Here is a 13304-nt window from a genome sequence, read left to right on the forward strand (position 1 = left end):
ATCAGCCGTGGCCTCTAGTAGCCTCCTCTTCCTGGCGGCCCCCTTTCCTGTGGTCACCTGTCCACAGCTCCTCTCCCAGCTTCCCCACCAGGGCCAGACAGACACAAGAACCCTCGTGGTCCTTTTCACCTGCAAGGTTCCTACAGGCGAAATCTTCAATGGTGCTCTAATTACAGATTTGCAGGCAAAAATGTGGTCCCAGTCTCAGCACCACCTCTTTCTAGGTCTCTCACTTGGGCGAATTAAGGAACCTGTCTGGACTTCAGCTGGGTTTGGGTTGTTTTTTTTTCAAGGAGTAATAATATTACCTGTGGCCAAGGTCCATGTGATCATGATACCATATCACGTATGTGAAAGTTCCTAGTACAAAAGAAGCAATTGATGGTGTTGACTCCTATTATTATAGAGAAATTTCTTTAAAATTCCTCTATGTGTCGTGTTTTTTTGAAAAATGGTAAGAAAGCCCTCACTTCCTTGCCCTTCTAAAACTATGGGCTGACATGGAGCGAAATAAGAGAAGAGGCTTCTTGAACATCTCATACCCATGGGCTGTTGAAATTGCCCCTCAGCCCCAAATACGGCAGCAGGGATAGGGTGGACAGGGAGGAGCAGGACCAGTCCTGCAGAGAGAATCGTGGCTCCATGCCAAGGCCCGAAAGAGCAGGGAAGGCTGCAGAGGTGCCCTGAGACTCAGTCATCACTGGACCCATGGAAGCCCCTGGAGGCCACCTCTCAAACGTGAGGCTCCCCGCACCAGCTGCCTTAGCCTCATCTCTCGTCTTTCTCAACTTCGGCACTGTTGACACTTCAGCTAGGAGAATCCTTGGTTCTAGGGGTTGTCTTGTGCATTGTAAGATGTTTAGCAGCATCTCCAACTTCTGCCCAAAAAATGCCAGTAGCATCCCTTCCGCCCTCGCCAGTCGTGACAACCAAAAATATCTCCAGACATTGCCAAATGCCCCTGGGGCTGGGGATCACCTCCCTGCCTCCAGGGAGAACCACTGCTCTGGAAAAAGGCCATGAGCCATAGAAAGGGGTCCCCTGGTCCTCCACAGGTCCATCCCCCATCTCCCTACCTGCTCCTGGGTCTGCCTCCACACCTCATCCCCACCCCAGGCCTGGCTGGGATGTCTCCCCCAACATTCACTGGAAGAAGCAATGCCAATTCCCCAGCAAATGAGCTACCAGAGTTGGCCTCCAAGAGCAGGCAGCCCACTGCATCTTGGGAAGGCAGCCTTGTCCAGCTGGTGGCAATTAGCTGATGAGCTGACTCAGCAAGAATGGCCAGCGCTTGGCCAGGGAGTGGTCAGTGGAGGCGTCTAGGGGCTAAAAGAGGAAGCCAGAGCTCAGAGATGAGCCAGGCATGGCAGGCATGAGACTGAGGCAAGGCCACAGGTGGTATGCAAGGGCACTAACCTGGGAACTTTCTGCTTGGCCAGCAGCCGGCCCCTGAGAAGGCCACAGAGGGCTGAAAGGGGGCTCAGAGCCCCAGCTGCTAGGCACTACCTCCCAGAGACCCCAAAAGTCCAGCCAGGCTAGACTCCAAACATTCAGTCAACCCAGGCTGGCCACTCTTGGAACCTCACACCGGGTTGGGGGCACAAAGCTTCCAGTGGGACAGGTTTTATACATTCCAGCAAAGGTAACGACGAGAGCCCTACAAAGAAGGTGTGGAGGAGGAAACCGGCCGGCTTCACGGAGGAGGTGACTTTGGAGCCAGTTTTGTCAGTTGAGGAGGGGTTCGCCAGGCAGAGAGGCTGATGGAGGAAGGGCATTCAGGGGAAGGGTGCCCAGTCCTTGCACAGGGCAGAGCTGCCTAAAAAACAGGGAAAGGCTGCAGCTCTGAGGGGGGGTTGGTGTCGGACCCCTGGTGGGCAGCACGGCCCTTAGGTCATGGGGTGGGGGGTGTGGTGTGTTTGAGACTGGCTGGCGGCCGTGTGAAGAATAGGCAGTTTGACTCTGCCTCCCTCTCTCCCATCTCACCACTGAAGTTCACGTCACCTTGATGCCAAAATCAAGGTATTCTGGTCTCAGCAAGCTGGCCATTGTTCCTGCAAGAAACCAATCTTGAGTATAACTTGGCCTTGGAGAAAAAAAAAAAAAGGACTTCCCATCATGGCACAACAGAAACAAATCAGACTAGGAACCATGAGGTTGCAGGTTTGATCCCTGGCCTTGCTCAGTGGGTTAAGGATCCGGCGTTGCCATGAGCTGTGGTGTAGATCACAGATGAGGCTCAGATCTGGCGTTGCTGTGGCTGTGGTGTAGATAGACCGGCAGCTGTAGCTCCCATGAGACCCCTAGCCTGGGAACCTCCATATGCCACAGGTGCGGCCCTAAAAAGCCAATAATAATAATAATAATAATAATAATAACTTGGCCTTGGTCAGTTCCCTGGGGAAGACACTTTAGGCCCCCCTTGCCCTGCCCAGCAAGAAGACAAGGTAGCAGTCCCCTCACCCAAGACCCAGGGGCAGGAGACAGGACATGGAGGGTTTGGGATACGGTCTAAACATCTTGCTGTCACTGAGTTCTCATCACTTGCCGTGATCAGGGATGCGGTGGTTCATGTTTTCCCTCCTCACTATGCACTGGCCCACGGGGACCACCCCTTTCCTCCGGGCCATTCTGGAAAGTCAGCCAGGCTGTAAGACCAGGCTTCCATTGCCCCAGGTCAGGGAGAGGATCAGAGAGGACCAGGGTCCCCAGGGCCCAGCCTCTGCCAGAGGAGCCTCCTCCCTCCTGCTCTGCCCCGTGGGTCTGTCCCATCCCACCCAGTCCCGGGAAAGGGCTGGAACAATTTCCATTTCCAGCATGTTTGGGCCTCTCCTTTCTTGCTCAGGTAGCTTTTCTGGGAAAATCTAGAACAGCTGGGCGGGCTTTTCGGGACTGGTGATCTCGTGTGCTGCTGAAGGACTTTTCTTCAGGGAACCTCAAAACCTCTTCCAAGAAATAGGGGTTGTGCCAGCTGTGGCTGGACCCACCCAGAGAAGGAGGGTCACACACCAATCCGGTGGCACTTTTGGCAGTGGAATGGATGCTCTAAAAGGCTGGCTCCAAGGGAAGCAAAACGACAGACTCCAAAAGCTGAAACTGCATCCCTAATAAAAATTATTTGAGGTTAAAACAAGAGTTGCCTTTCTATGGAAACCTATACAAACCTAATAAACACATAATAAGGGTGTGTGTGTGTGTGTGTGTGTGTGTGTTGCAGACAGCAGGTGGCATAGACCAAGATGTGATCTCAAGCCGCCTTTCTCTATCCTTCTTCGGTGACAGACGGCTGACGCTGCCTCTAACCTGAAAGTCTTCCCTCCAAGCCTCTGCACCAAGGCTTCCTTCTCCTCCCCTGTCCCCGGCAAGGCCCAGATCCCCCACTTCATGGGAGACAGCCACCGTAGGCCCCCGACCCTCTTACGGACACTGTATATCCTACCTAAGAGATGAGGCCATTGCTTTGCAATGTCCTTCTGGCCACCCATCAACTCTCCCCACTTCCTGTTTAGCTCCCCCACCCCATTGGCCATTCCCACCAATCTTAGGTGCCACCACCAGATTCACCTTCCTGAAATACTCCTTCAGTTGGTTACCCATCCTTGGCCAAAGCCCATGGTCCAAAATCCCTCCCAAGATACTCAAGACCCTGCACAGACTGATCTTCCACCTCTGGTCCTTCCCAACATGAAGTCTCCCCCACATAGGTCACCGACCGCTCAACTTTGCCATGTGTGCCTTCCTCCCTCCCCGCCCTTCCAGATCCTTCCCACCTCTCCTTAGGAGCCAGTGCTGCCAGGAAGCCGTCCCATCACCAGTCCCCTTCCACTGAGTCTGCTGCCCAGGAGATCGAGTTACCTCCTTGGGTTCTGATCCAAAACTCTCCCTTCTCCAAAGGCCTCATTATCTGTACTTCTCCCTCTGTCCTCATTAACACACTGCCTAGGTTGTGAACTGTCTCCCCCAAGAAGCTGGCTTGCCAGATTTAGCAAATAAAAACATAGGACTCCCAGTTAAATTTGATTTTTTTTTTTTTTTTTTTTTTTTTTGCTTTTTTCGGGCCACACCCAAGGCATATGGAGGTTCCCAGGCTAGGGGTTGAATTGGAGCTACAGCTGCCGGCCTACACCACAGCCACAGCAACACAGGATCCAAGCAGTGTGTGTGACCTACGCCACAGCTCACAGCAACGCCAGACCCCCAACCCACTGAGAGAGGCCAACGATGGAACCCACATCCTCATGGATACTAATCGGATTTGTTTCCGTGTGCCACAACGGAAACTCCTAAATTTGAATTTTAAACAAGCAACAACAAACGTTTCAGTCTAAGTATATCCCATGTAATATTGGAACATACTTGCACTAAAAACTTAATTGCTGTTGATCTAAAATTCAAATTTAACTGGGCATCCTGTATTTTCTCTGGCCACCCAAAAGAAAAAGCACAAGCCCTTGTCTGGTGCTTTCCACCTCCCTTGGGCTTTGACACTCAGAGGTATTCTCCAGGACATGTATTGTTGATTGATTTCTTTTATATTCGGCAGAGAATTAATTGCCAGCTTTCATCTGCTGTTGGCCCTAAGACCCAGAGTCCATTTAAACAGCTTTGGTCCAGTCTGAACATCTGTAACAAGCACAAAGCAGGCCGCCTATAAGAATATCTCTGCCTCGACTTCCTCACTTTCCTTCTGAACCCTCCTCCTCAAAACGGTACTGGCAGCAGATGGGTTTCAGGTAATAAAACAGAGTGTCTCTTGCTAACTGAAGGAGCCAGAGGCTCTGGAGCCAACCTACCTGGGCTTAAAGCTCAGGTCAACTGTGTAGTGGCTGCGGGGCCTTGAGCAACAATTTAGCATCTGTGAATCAAGGATAATAATATTGCTTGACTTAGAGGGTTGCCGTGAGGTTTTTTGGTTTTTGCTCTTTTTAGGGCCTCACCTGCAGCATATGGAAGTTCCCAGGCCAGGGGTCAAACTGGAGCTGCAGCTGCTGGCCTACGCCACAGTCACAGCAATGCCGGATCCCTAACCCACTGAGCAAGGCCAGGGAACGAACCCAAATCCTCATGGATACTAGTCGGGTTCATAACCCACTGAGCCATCAGAGGAACACCTGCAGGGAGAATTAAACGAGGTAGTGCGTGGAAATTGACGAGTATGCTACTCTCATTGGCAGGCACTCAATAAACGCGAGCTGACATTGGCGGTGTTTATCGGAGTCTGCACAGGGCCATTGGCATCAGCACACTCTCCTGTCTCTAGCTAAGCCATCAGGGTGAAGCCCACAGTGGTGGTCCTGTGAGGATAGGCAACAGAGCTCTGGGGGTCACAAGGGGGTCACTCCAGGGAGAAAGGTTTCCACTGGGGACTCGCCACCCTAGGTGAGGGGGAGCAAGCATGACAGTTGTTTCCTTCCCCTAAGACTGCAGTCTGCCCCCACTTCTCCACTTATACTGCAAACCATTGCTCTCCCTTTTGAAGCCCCCAAAGAATGTGTCTCACATCTTTGAGAGCTTGTTTGGAGGTTCTAGCAGGGGAGTGCAGCTACTTGTATACCCTTGACGGAAGAACAGTTCTCCTCCATCGGAGATGATTGTTCTCTTCAACCAAGCACGCAGCTTCGGGAGGGACGCGCCTGGAACAGGGAGGGAGGAAGGGGACACCTGCCTAGCCAGCCAGATCAGCCCAATCAACCCTGGCGATCCATGGGGTGACAGATGTCGCAGCCAGGTCGCCCTCACATCCTCAGCTCTTTAAAAGAGCCACACGAGCAGCTGACTGCTGTGATGAAATGGCTGGCAGGCTTCAGACGCCACCAGATGTGGACATCGGAAGAGCTACCCCTGGGATCCTTGGGACACGGAGGGAGACCTTCAGGGGAGGCACCTCCCACATCCAGATCCTTCCATGGCCTGTGACACAGCCTTGACTCTCTGAACCTCGGCATGGCTGGGGCAGCCTGGGCTCTTTGACAGGACTCTAAATCAATTCAACAAAAGTCCTCAAAGATCAATTGGTTGAGTGACAACTCTTTCAAGTCACTAAATGCACTAATTTCACAAAAGCTTCTTGAATAGTCTCAATATGTTTTTCTTAACAGCAATTTAAGAAACTTTCAGTTTGTCCAAAGCTCAGAGACCTACAATGACTTACTGTTCTTATAAATATGTTCATCTTATGTTTCTATTAAATATGCTATTTAATGAAAATATTTCACTTTTGCAATGAATAATACAAGAAATCTTGTGAAGAGTGTACTGAATTGAAGAGAATATATTCTTTTTTTAAATTATTTTATGGCCACACTCACGGGCCAGGGATTGATCCAAGTCACTGCTGCAACCTATGCCGCAGCTGTGGCAACCCCGGATCTTTTAACCCACTCTGCCAGGCTAGGGATCGAACCCACATCTCTGCAGCCACTCAAGCCGCTGCAGTCAGATTCTTAACCCCCTGCACCATGGCGAGAACTCCTAGAATATATTCTTAAAGCACAATTACTATCACGTTCAAGCAGAATGCAATCACGTGTTTATGGAGAACACAGCCATTGAATATATTTCAGAAAATTATGGTTTATAACAATTTTGGTAAGTCGATCAACTCGGTAAATTCAAAGAATTGGTGAATTGATTCCTGAGTACCTTGGCTTTCAGAGAATCAGTCTGCTTCTCATGAGCGACAATCAGCTTCTCCCTCTTGTCATTCATTTATTTACAGTTAGATTCTGAGAACTTCTAGAACCGTGGTTCTCAAACATGAATGCACATTAGCACCACTTTGCAGCTTGGCTGAACTGCTGATGCTGGAGTACAGCCCAGGGGATTCTGAGTCTAGGTGGAGCTGGGCCTGGGAATTAACATTGAGTATAGATTCCAAGGTTACTTGGATGCCACTAGACCCCACACCTCACTTTGAGAATCAATTTTGGGGTGATAGAAAAATGGCTAATAATGAAGAGTTACTATGCTATTCTAACGTAGGATTTTTTTTTCTTTTTTAATCTGCTTTAAAATGACATCTAACATTAGCACTAACTTTATAAATAATAAAATCACTTGTATCCCACCATTATAAATATGTTTGTTTTTTGCTTTTTTGTTTTTTTGTTTCTTGTCTTTTTAGAGCTGCCCTCAAGGCATATGGAGTCCCCAGGCCAGGGGTTGAATCAGCTCTGATTCACAGCAACACGAGATCCAAACCACACCTCTGCAGCCTACACCACAGCTCACGGCAATGCCAGATGCTTAACCCACAGAGCAAGGCCAGGGATCAAACCCACATCCTCATGGATACTAGTTGGTTCCTAACCTGCTGAGCCACGACAGGAACGCCCCAAATTATTTTTTTGCAAACAGCCTTTGATATGAATGCACACTTCACGGATTACCAGAATGTATTAACTTATATGCTACCTCTTCCATGTAAGAAACATGGCCCATCATTCTTCAAAGACATTATCACTGTCTTTTCTAATGGTTCTGTACCATGTGTATATTTGCTATAACTTATGCAACCAGTCCTCTAATCTTCTCTATCTCCTTTGTGCTAAGTTGGTTCCAATTTTTAGCAGCAGCAAACATCTTCAAACATGCAGTTTTTTGTTTCTGTTGAATAATTTCCTTAGAATTCATTTCCAGGACCGATATTTTAGTGGCGTGGTGGGAAATCTACAGTCGTTTCCTGCAGTGAGTCAAGAGTAGAAGTAAGGTCCAAAGGCCACTCCTAGGATGCCACGAAACATGAATATTGTAGTCCTCCATAAAGTCACTCCCATGGAGCCCTGGGAATAAAGATCACAGTTAGTGTTACAGATCAACTTAAAGTCAGGTCATTGATGAAGCTGGGAACAAGTATGGCTTCTTAGCTTCTTACAGAACCATGCTCCTTGTGTATCATGTATTGGGAAGTCCTGAGACTATGGGTCCTTAATGAGTCCTGTGTTCGATGCATAATAAAGATACAGCACTTAGCTCATTAACAGCCTGGCATCATTGAATTACATCATTAGCACTCTTTGCCACATCATCCAAAGCATCAACATACCATCCGGAGGCGTCCCAGTGCGTCCCAAGACCTTGGGAAGCATGGAGCCACCTTCCCCAATCCCCACTCTGTCCTGTCCCCAGCTGCTCCACCAGTAGAAGGTGGAAGTGGAGGTCTGGATGAAACGAAGACCATTAGCCAAGTATCACTTCCTATTTACAATGGATGTCCTGACAGTGTGCACAGGAATCAGGAAAAACCAGGAGGAACAATCTGGCTGCCCTCTAGATGTTTTAACATAAAGTGGCTATTCTGAATTCCCCTCCATGAGGACCCAGCATCTTTGTCTTGTTGACACCTTAGGAAGAGTTCAATAAATAGCTGTTGGTTGAGTAAATGAGGAGATGGCCTTTGCCTGGTTTCACAGACCCCCCTCAGGCTTCCTGTCCCCCAGACTGCTTCTCCCTGATGTGCTCTGTAGGGGGCACTCTCACTATGGCCTTTGTTGCAGCCAATTCCTGGGATGCAGGTAGCTGTGTCTCCATCCTGGCAGTGCTGACCTGGGCTTTATTTGTCTCCTTGATCTGACCTCTGGAAGCTGTCAACAGGGCTCACCCTCCAAAGGGGCTCCGAACCTGCCAAAATGCAGGCAGGTGGGTACATCAAAAGGAGACTGTGTGCAGGACGTTTGTGAGCTGGTTGACCACTCTAGCAGCTACGGCGCTCCCTTTCGTGAGGCATCATGGGAACATCCTCTGCCTGGAAACTGGACCTCAGGTTCTTCCCCAGCTGTCTTCGCCATCTCTCTCCAGGCTGCTTGAGTTTTCCTCCTTGGTCAATCAAGCAGCATCTCTCTGCAGGTCTTGATCTCTTCTTCTGAGATCTGGCCACCCCAGCTAGAAAGACAGATTGCAAACTTAGAGCCAAGGTTATCCTTCCTTCCTGGATTCTCTGCCTCCTCTCAGGCCTGGGATCCCAATAGGTCTCACTGGGGACACCTAAACCTCCTGATCTCATTTTACAACCATCAAGAATCAATCAGGAAGTTCCTGTCATGGCTCGGTGGTTAACAAATCCGACTAGGAACCATGAGGTTGTGAGTTCGGTCCCTGGCCTTGCTCAGTGGGTTAAGGATCCGGGGTTGCCATGAGCTGTGGAAGTAGGTCGCAGATGCGGCTTGGATCCCGTGTTGCTGTGGCTCTGGTGTAGGCCAGTGGCTACAGCTCTGATTGGACCCCTAGCCTGGGAACTTCCATATGCCGTGGGAGCGGCCCTAGAAAAGGCAAAAAGACAAAAAGACCAAAAAAAAAAAAAAAAAACCAAATCAATCGGGAATCAATCCATTGGAGACACATTAAAGGCGGAGCCTTGGTCCCACCAACTGCAGACCATCCATTCAGCGAGGAAGCTACCTGCACTCTGCTTCCTGGAATTCTGCCTCTCAGGTAAAAAAGTAGAGAGGAGGCTTCCTGTCCCGGGACAGCTGTCAAGAGATGAGCGAAAGAGGGCGGCCCAGGTCCAGTTGGCCCAGGTTGAGGCCCAGACATTCAGACACCTCCTGGTTCCCACGCTCAGGCAGCAGGCCTGAAGCAGAACTGGTTTCATAATCTCACCTCTGCCAGTGCTTTTTGCATAATGATCTGTCTTTTGGTTCCCACATCACAATCATAGTATTTATCTATGCAAAACAGCACCTACTTAAAAAAAAAAAAAAAAAAAGAAGGAAAGAAAGAAAAAAACACCACCATTGGCCCAACCCTTCATTAGAGTATAATACACAAGCCCTGGGCACACCCTGGGTGGAACCAGCGCCCAGACTGGTTCGGTTTTAGGCTCTTAGGCCTCCCTGGTGCTCCTCATTCTGGCTCGGTCCCCACCCTCTCCTCGTTCCCCCTGAATGAGCTGTGCTAGTCCCCAAATCCACGCAGTGGGAGATGGCAGAGGAGCACTTTGGGAACAAGAGATCAGTCCTCGAGGGGTCCTTACCTCCCCAGAGGACTGCTCTCCCCACAATGTTATCTCTAAACCCCTTCCTTTGCTTTCAGCCCAATTTGTACTGTATTTGCTGACGAGTGACCTATTTTCACTTTTGCTTCTCATTAGAATCAAAGCACCATGAGAAAAGGCACCAGGGTACAATTCTTAGGGCTTAGACCAGTACTTGGCCCATAGTAGGCCCTCATTAAGTATCTGTGGGATGCCTGATTTAATTGTTGCCTTCGCAGTAATACATTCCACGATTGTTTCTTTGCCAAACTATTCCCAGACCCCACCCCCTTTGTTTCCTTAAACAATCCTTTCAATCCTTAATGCCCCGGGTCTTGGAAATAATAGTTGAAATGTCTTCATTTTGAACAATAATGTTATGCTTTTTTATTGTTCGAGTGATTTCAATTTAGTGTGCAATATTTGATCTACAGAAAGGAAAGGAAAAAAAATAGAACACCCCGCCTGTACTCACCAACCCAACCCGGGCTCCCAACCCACCCCCACCCCCACCCCCATCCCCATCCCAACACCCACGACAAAGCATCACTCTTACTGCAGAAGCCCCCAGGCGGTCCTGATGCCCCTGGCCCTTCCTCCTCCCTCCCCTTCAAAGGAACGTATATCCCAGGTTTGGTGACCATCTGAAATTTTTTACAGTCTATATATTAAGTTTGCCATCAGATAAAGGGTCACACTATTTTCCTTCCAAAGCTTTTTGTTCTCTTGCTGTTTGGGTTTAGGGGACAATTTGAACCGTACAGGGCACAGTATGTCCTACAAGTCGGGGTCAGCCCTGTGTTCTCAGCCTCAGCTCCACCCGTGTGCCACACCTGCTCTGTGGCCCAGATTCTCGATCTGTAAAACGGCACTAATAATACCTGTCTCTTCCCGACTCCTCAGTGTGCAGATGAGTGAGATAAATGTCAAGTGCCTGCAGCATCAGTCAAGGAAGAAAGGCGCTGGATAACCCAAGAGGACAGGTAGGACACGAAGTCTCAGCAAGCACTCGAAGCAGATTTCTCACACCTAAGAAGGGTGGGTTGAGCGCCTTCTCCCTCCAGTGCCCAGCCCCCAACACCAGCACCTTCCTACAACACAGGCAGCTCTGCCTCGTCTCCCTGGGGCGACCTCCCATCAATGCTATGTCATGACACAGTGTCACCTCTGGCCACGGGAGACTCATTTCATCAGCAGGATTGGCAATTTCTTGCCCACACTACATCTGGATCTTTCCTGTCTCCCGGTGGCATTCCGGGAGAAGTGGGGAGAATGTCCCAGCAGAAGCACCCCAGCCGAAGCTGTGACAGTGAGGTCCATGCAATCGCACCAAGGAAGCACAATACAATTGCCCAGGGGCAGGGGGCGGGGGGCGGGGGTGTCTCTGAAATTGAGACTCGATGCTCCCAGGACTCCAAGAGAAAAAGTTGAAAAACACAAAGTTGACATCAAAGCATAATCATAAAAAGTAGATTGTTCCAGAGTTCCCGTCGTGGCTCAGTGGTTAACGAATCTGACTAGGAACCATGAGGTTGCGGGTTCGATCCTTGGCCTTGTTCAGGGGGTTAAGGATCCGGCGTTGCTGTGAGCTGTGGTGTAGGTCGCAGACGTGGCTCGGATCTGGCGTTGCTGTGGCTGGGGTGTAGGCCGGCAACTGTAGCTCTGATTAGACCCCTAGCCTGGGAACCTCCATATGCTGTGGGTACAGCCCTAGAAAAGACAAAAAAAAAAAAAGTAGGTCGTTCCCACTGCAGCTCAGTGGATTATGAACACAACTAGTATCCATGAGGATGCAGGTTCGATCCCTCACCTCTCTCAGTAGGTTAAGAATTTGGTGTTGCCACAAGCTGCAGTATAAGTTGCAGACACCACTCGGATTCCATGTAGCCGTAGCTGTGGCGTAGGCTGGCAGCTGCAGCTCTGATTTGACTTCTAGCCTGGAAACTTCCACATGCTTGGGTGCGGCCCTAGAAAGAAAAAAAACGAAAGTAGATCATTCCCACCCATAGCCATCTACCCACAATCGCACAGGAGACTTCAAATCTGGGAACCACGGAGGGAGCAGCAAAGCGAGACTCTTTAGCTGGTCCCTGAAGCTCCTGATGGGAGGCAGGATAGTCAGAGGACAGAGGCTCTAGACTGGGGTTTGCCGGAGACACCCACACTTGATTGATGAGTGGAGGCCTCCGAGGTCGTGTGCCGGTGTGGTTGGTGGAAGACAGGGGCGAGCTGGGGAGGTAAAAGAGTTCACCAACACAGATGTTATCTATGATGCAGAAGTCACTGTCATCGGAAAATATTCCCACATGTGCTAAGTGCTTTCAACACTCAAGCGAGAGAGGTGATTCAGAAGGCTGAGGTTGCAGACAAGAGTAAGTAGGGGAGCAGCATGTGGCTCCCATCCCTGAATCTCCAGGATTCACTGCAAATTCCAGGCACCCATCCTGTGGCTCGTATGCTAGACAACCCTGGGGGCAGACACTGCTCCTGGGGAAATCTCAAGAGGTAGGCAGAGGGGAGAACCGCCCTGGAACTCCAGCATGGGGTGGCACAGGAGGCTACAGAGAAGGACTGAAAGGCAAGGCCATTGTTGGGAATATTCCAGGGGAGGAGAAAGAAATCTGGGCTAGCAGAGATGGGGGGAGTGAGTTCAGCTACTTACTCTCTGTGTGACCTTGGGTGACTCATTTCATCTTTCAGGGCTGCAGTTGCCTCATTTGTAACAAACACGAGGGGCCTGGATCAGACTGCTTCTAAGGTCCCATCACATTTATATCCTAAGGACAGTATCCGAGGCCAGGGAAGAGACCAACATTGGACGCCTCCTTAATGGCATGCTCTGAGCCACCTGCATATAACAGAGGGTAGAATTAGAGCCTGTATCTGGGAAGTGTCAGAACAAGTTGTCTGGCCCTGCTTCCCACAGTCACACACAGCATCCTGACCTCATTGCCCTGGTGGTCAGGGTCTGAGCCAATGGGACTCCAGGTTGGGCAACCCGATGCTGGCTCAGGTGCTTCTGCTGCCTGTGACTTCAGGCAAGGCAGTTATCTTTTGGCGGTGCCTGTTTCCTCATCTCTAATCATCTTTGCCTCCTCCTTGCCTGCTGAGGAAGCTGTGAGAATGTGCATAAAGCACTTAACTTTCAAGGGGAGAAGAGTCCCACGTAAACAGAAGAGAATGATTGTTGTGACAGCTGCTTGGTTCCCTGAACTGTCCTCCAGCCCTTCATTGGCTGTGGCCAGAAACTAACCTGTGTGAGTCACCACTGTCTTGTTCTCAAGGTCGGTTCGGAGAATTCCCCCTGAGCATCAAGTTCATGTCTAGTCTCACAGCC

General features: G+C 49.9%; 1 long non-coding RNA gene across 2 annotated transcripts in view; it reads right to left on the bottom strand.

Annotated features, from left to right (window-relative positions):
• Nucleotides 1–6526: 6526 nt before the first annotated feature.
• LOC110261624 (uncharacterized) overlaps nucleotides 6527–13304 on the bottom strand; it is a 55327-nt gene continuing 48549 nt past the window's right edge. Inside the window, exons 4-6 of one of the 2 annotated variants that reach the window (XR_014809327.1) lie at nucleotides 12630–12815; nucleotides 8542–8877; nucleotides 6527–7778 (exon numbers count right to left, since the gene is read on the bottom strand). This is a non-coding gene — a long non-coding RNA (uncharacterized LOC110261624). The remainder of the gene's footprint in view (nucleotides 7779–8541; nucleotides 8878–12629; nucleotides 12816–13304) is intronic. The other variant, XR_014809328.1, reaches the window with a different exon arrangement.

The sequence above is a fragment of the Sus scrofa genome, chromosome 7 (assembly GCF_054392235.1).
Source record: "Sus scrofa isolate SSC_HxYL_T2T_F1_AM1 chromosome 7, Sscrofa_HxYL_maternal_Yorkshire_Landrace_v2.0, whole genome shotgun sequence".
Lineage (NCBI taxonomy): Eukaryota > Metazoa > Chordata > Mammalia > Artiodactyla > Suidae > Sus > Sus scrofa.